The sequence below is a fragment of the Poecilia latipinna genome, unplaced genomic scaffold, assembly GCF_001443285.1.
Source record: "Poecilia latipinna isolate Pla-1442-1.1 unplaced genomic scaffold, P_latipinna-1.0 Scaffold97, whole genome shotgun sequence".
NCBI classification, from domain to species: domain Eukaryota; kingdom Metazoa; phylum Chordata; class Actinopteri; order Cyprinodontiformes; family Poeciliidae; genus Poecilia; species Poecilia latipinna.
The window spans coordinates 79,356-85,586 of NW_015112713.1; positions in this window are offsets into that span (position 1 = coordinate 79,356).

A 6,231-nucleotide genomic window follows, 5' to 3' on the forward strand; every position below is an offset into this window, starting at 1 on the left:
GCGAAATGAGAAGCAGGTGATCGGTATCGGCAACAAGAGCCAATGATCGCCGATCACCGATCATGCACTTTTTCACGGAAATCGGCCCGATTATGATCGGTGACCGATCGATCGGCACACCTCTAATCTTGTTCATTGTTGGAGTGCATTATAGTTCCTCATCGCTTAGGATTTGTTGCTGCGCGTTTGCGCAGTGTGAAGGAAAGAGGAGACCAGCTGCACAGGCAGGCTGCGAAATGAGAAGCAGGTGATCGGTATCGGCAACAAGAGCCAATGATCGCCGATCACCGATCATGCACTTTTTCACGGAAATCGGCCCGATTATGATCGGTGACCGATCGATCGGCACACCTCTAATCTTGTTCATTGTTGGAGTGCATTATAGTTCCTCATCGCTTAGGATTTGTTGCTGCGCGTTTGCGCAGTGTGAAGGAAAGAGGAGACCAGCTGCACAGGCAGGCTGCGAAATGAGAAGCAGGTGATCGGTATCGGCAACAAGAGCCAATGATCGCCGATCACCGATCATGCACTTTTTCACGGAAATCGGCCCGATTATGATCGGTGACCGATCGATCGGCACACCTCTAGTTGCAACTACAGAAACTTGATGTATTTTCCTGAGATCTTATGCAAAACCAATCTAATTCTGAAGGAAGAAGAAATCAATAAATAGTTTTCAAAATATTTACAAAAGCAAAAGTTTGAAAATGTATTTTGTATTTTGTTCCCTGATAATCATGACTAAAATCTAGCTTGGTCTTGAGAAGTCACCTAATTTACTAATGGAGCTTTTCAACATCACATAGCGTACCAACCAACAAGCCCAGCAAGAAGAACAATAATTTGAAAAGCAGCCAACAGACCTATGGCAGCTCTGAGATCCACATCTCATGTGGCACAATGTGTGAACAGGACAATTATTAGTTGTACTCTTTATAAATCTGGCCTTTATGAAAGCATAAAGGTCAGATTTATGCTTTCATAAAGAAGAATAAATCTTGGTGTGTTGTTTTTTTTTTAGTTCTTTTAACTAATTCACGTCAGACAGGTTTTATTTGGGTCAAATGACAGAAGGTGGTCAGATCAGAACATTTTCACTGTGACAAGTGGTAGCATCACGCTCTGGAGGTAGTTTTCTTCAGCAGAGACGGGGAAATTGGACGGTGCAAAACAACAGGAAAACTAGAACTCGAGGCAAAGGCTCACCTTCCAGCAGGAAAGCAAACCTAAACACACAATCAGAGCTGAAATGGAATGGTTTTGATAAAAGCACATTTGTTTAGAGGCCAATTCAAAGTCCAAAATCTTGTGGAGAATGTGTGGCAAGACTTAAAATTTGCTCATCACAAATGGTATTTCACCCAATCTGATGAAGCTTAATCAACTTTGCACAAAGAAGACATACAAAGGTTCAACAGAGGTATTGGTTCAGGGTGACTGAAAACAAATATATGCCTCACTTTTCTCAATTGAGGGGTATAATACATTTCTAAATTGAGTTAGGAGAACAGAAAAGAACATCAAGCCAACGTACGGACTCCACCCGTCATCTGCATAAAAGCATTCTTGCAGTCGTAAGGTAGATTTTGTCCTTAGATGACTAAATGATCACTGAAAACGTGGCCAAAAAAATAACTTCCAGTGAAGCAACTCTGTGCAAACAGAAGACTTCAACCACACCCGCTGAGTCAAAACAGGAAAGCGTACCGCATAATGTTGAAAACAGAGACCAAGGCTATTACAGTGAGGAGCATGAATGCGTGTCTCTGTGTACGTGAGCATATGACAGACACACACACACACAATCTGTGCTGGGTTTGTTATGCTCTAGCACATGTGACGAGCTCAGAGCTCGTGGTTGATGCATGCGCTTGTTGATGTGTAATAGTAGCCAGTGTTTTGTGCTTTTTATAGAAGTAACAGCTCCTTGTGGTGCCTGTTGTTTTTGTGAAGGGTGTAAATTCAGGTTTCAGGTTGGTTCCCAACATTACATTGGAATTTTTTATTTTCTTTTGGTCAGCTGCCACTCTTCTTTCATTTGGGTCTTGTCATCAGATAGTGATTCTCTGGGGAAATCCTGCCCTTAGTATTTACCATTATTGTTCAACAGAGCTCCTTCACCCACCGCCGTTATTGCCCCAACAGTCAGACACTCTATGAAACAGCAAAACAGTTTCACTATGTATAAAAGGAAGTCTTGTGGGCTTGCAGTTCAGACATAACTGTGACAAAGATAAACGACTTTCTCAGGTCTTTACATTGCCTTATTTTTCTTTTCCTCAACAAGTCTGGCATGTGTTCTGCAGAGCTGTTCAGAGTTGGGAGTTTCAGGGCCAAAAATAAAAAAAAAATCAGATGCCAATTTCATTATCTTATCTTCAGTTGAGAGTGCAAATGCCTCGGTGTTCTTCCAGTTCCAAAAGGCCTCTAAGCTCTGAGCAATTTATCATTGTGTTGTTTTTTCATGAGTTTTTTCAGCAATGGTGCACCATACTTTTCAATTACTCTGCTAATATATCTTTAGTGACTGTTGTATGTTAAATATAAATAACATTCAGCTGTCTTTATGTATAAATTAATGTTCATACTGTAACATTTTCAATATATTTTTGATGCTTTTGTCCATACAATTGGTTCAGATAATTATAGAAGTTTTAACACCAAAGATTACACAAGTAAACATAAAACAGCCATTTGCAAATGGTGTTTCCATTTATTAAGAGGAATAATAATAACCAAACCAATCTTGCCCTGTGTGAAAATAGGATTGCATCCTAAAAACCTGTTTGGGTGGGTCATCAGTAGAGACAATACAATCAAGTATTTGTGATAAATGCCATTGCATCTTTTGAATATCTGTGGAGAAATTTTAGCTCACTCTTCTTTGCGCAGTTATTTGAATACCAGCCACGGCATTGTATTTCTGTGGATGAATGAGTTGTTTAATGTCCAGACTTTGAAATTTTGGGTGCATGTTTATGTGTGTGGTTGGTTTGTTTTGAGTTGCTCGGGTCAGGTGTACTTTGGTTCATTGACCTGCTGCTTAACTCAAGTTCAGGTCAGCTGGAGGTGGCAGACTGTTGACAGGCTTTTCAGGTAGAAGACAGAATTTGTTGTTTTACAGCCGTCAGTCTTCAAACCGGCGCCAGATCGTCACATTATCATCACCATGTTTGACTGTTGATTTAATGTCTTATGGCACATCTTCCACAACATGTCATGTTTTTCTTGTCAGTTCATAGAATATTTCCCTGAACATCTGAGAAATTAACGGGATGTTTTGTTTGTTTGTTTGTTTGTTTTAGCAAATGTGGGATGAGACTTTATCGTGTGTGTGTGTTTTTTTTTTTTTTTTTGACTCCCATGGGTACAGCTTGGCTCAGCTTCTTTCTTCTTGTGGAATCACGAACAATAAACACACCTCAACTGAGGCTAGTGAAGGTGCTTTGAGTTCTTTTGTGATCTCCTGCATGAGTCACTGATGCTCTCTTCGAGTAGTTTTTATAGACCAGTCAGTTTTTGAAGGATTCACCTCTGTTTCATGTTTTCTCACTTTGCAGATGATGTCTCTCACTATAGTTGCCTAGCTATCCTAAAACCTTTTGGCCAGGTTTGTAACCCTTTGCAGCCCAATAGATATGAAAGACTTTCTTTCTTGAATTTCTTTAGATCTGGGCTTGGTGTGTTGTTGTTTTTTTTTTTTAGATCTTTTAACTAATTCACGTCAGACAGGTTTTATTTGGGTCATTTCTTGATCCTGCAGGTCTGGCAGTAATGAGACCTGGGTGCGGCTCATGAACTTGAACTGAGCTTTCCTTCCAAGAGTTTCAAAATTGTTGGATCAATGGTTAATCACAGTCAAGTCGTGATCTTCAAGGGAAGATAATTACTTCTTCATGTACAGTCGACTGGTGGGGATAGTTTTAATCTGTAAATATACAAAATCAATATTTTGAACTGCATTTCGTGTTTTCTCAGGTTACCTTTCTCTGATATTAACATCTGACTAAAGTTACTTATCATTATAGAATGACAACAACTGTAAGAAATTTGTAAGAGAGCTCTTTCACAGGAATGAATTTCCTGAGTGTCAGATATTTCATTAAAACAAAGTGAATCAGAGCCCAAAAGAGATTTTGCAGCCATGTTTGCAAAAATATGCTCCTGGTATTACATTTGTTTAATTTAAACCTTGAGAATGGCTTATTTAAAGCAGAAAAAGTACTTTAAAAAATCTTAATAACCCCTTACTTATATTACCTTTCAACGATAAAACAGTGGCTCATAATTTGACTTTTGCATCATTGTAAAGAAGTGTCATGATTTTAGAACAGGACTAATAAAAATAAAATTAAGAAAAACTCAAAAGATTATTGTGTGGGATCTCCCTGCAAGAAGCCTGTTGACAGACCAGAGCAGGTGCAAAGAGAGCACCTATGTAAATAAGGAAGCATAAAAAAAAGCACAGATAAATTGTTGAAACAGCTGATTTATAAGGATTTTTGCAAAGTAAACTGACATAAACACTACATAAACAAAGCATTGTGTGCATTGTGTGTCCATTTTGTAATAAACGCATTGATGCAACACCACCAGTTTTACCTCCAGGTAAACATTCAACAAGCCTTGTAAAAGCTGCTCAGTATAACTCCACCCCCTGTTGCTTATTAGTCGGCCTTTGGTAGCATGTGCTCGCCGCTGTCACCACCAGATTAGCAAGCAGGCTTTAAGCCCTGCTCACAAAGACACTGTGTACAGAACATAAACTGTGTTAATGCTGCTCGCTTCCATTTGATCCCTATGAATCTTCCTCCCCAGGGTCGGTCCAAATAATTTCCCAGCTGGCCTTAAACAGGTCAAATGCAATTTTTCAGAAAGTGCAGGAGATGAACACAACAGTCTGAACTTCTCCTATTAGCCCTTTGATGAAAGTTTGAAACAAAGAGCACTTTTTGTGAGGAAATATTTCAAATACGTCATCTTGCAAAATTACTCATGCAACCTAGTTTTTTTTTTTCACTATCTGTTGCAAACTTTAATGCATTCTAATCTGGTCTGATGTGATAGACCAATACAAAGTAGTGCATATAGTAAAATGTAAATTATACAGGACTTTGAGATTTGTCAGATAACATTACAACATTGCAACAACCAAGGAGGATGCAAGATTGATCAGGGATAAAGTTGGGGGGAATCTTAAAGCAGGTTGTAAAACAGTACCTCTATCGCCCACCATTTCAAGAACATGGCACAACTGTGAACTTTTCAATCTGATCATTTAAGCATCCTGTCTGGGAAAAAATAGCATTAATCAAAGAGGTAGCCAAGCTAACTATGGTAGCGCTGGAGAAGCTTGCAGATGCTTCCTATCCAATTGGATTAAGCTTATTGACAACCATGTATCATTGTCCTACTTTGTCACAGTTATGCATACTGTTGGTCAAAAGGTTAAAAAAAATACAATTAAGAGACACAAATATTTTTGAAAGGCACTTTGTGCTGATTTTGCAATACAAAACGATTGTTTTTAGTGGTTGAATCAGTTTGATTTCTATCAGCCTCCTTGTGTTTTGTAATAGTAACAGGGTTAACATCTTCCTTTCTGCCTCTGTTGCGAAACTGCAGCTCCAGATCCGTTTCAGCCAACTGTTAAAAACTACACAACTCTTCAGTCTTTACCACCTTTAACATTGTTAGGACACCTTGATGCTTCAGCCAGCCAGACCGAGAAGTGTCAGCTGTGCGAAGGCAAATAAATTATTTACACCACCTCCCTTTGACTTCAAAGAGCTGACAACTCACTCAACCCCAGATTTCGGTAAGGGGGTTGGAGGAGGAGCTCCCAGTCACTAGGCAACATCTATGTCACCTGCCCCAACATGCAACAATCAGTATTTTTTATTTGTTTTTTTACTGTCAAGGTTCCAGAGGTAAAATATCACTGAGACATAGCTAGATGTATAATGCTGGAAAAAATGTATTACCCACCTTGTGGAGTTTTTCTTTTTCCATTTTTTTTTTTTTTGTCACACAAATGTTTCACCAACCACAAGAGTGAATCATCAACTCATCCAAGAGGTCACAGAAAAAGAAAAACAACCTGAACAAAATCTAATGTATGCAGCATTTGAGGTGATTGTTTATAATTGAGCAGTAACAAAGAGACTGGGCAAAACTGGCATCAATGGGAGACTTGCTAGGATTTAAAATAAAAAAAAAAAAAAGAATGCA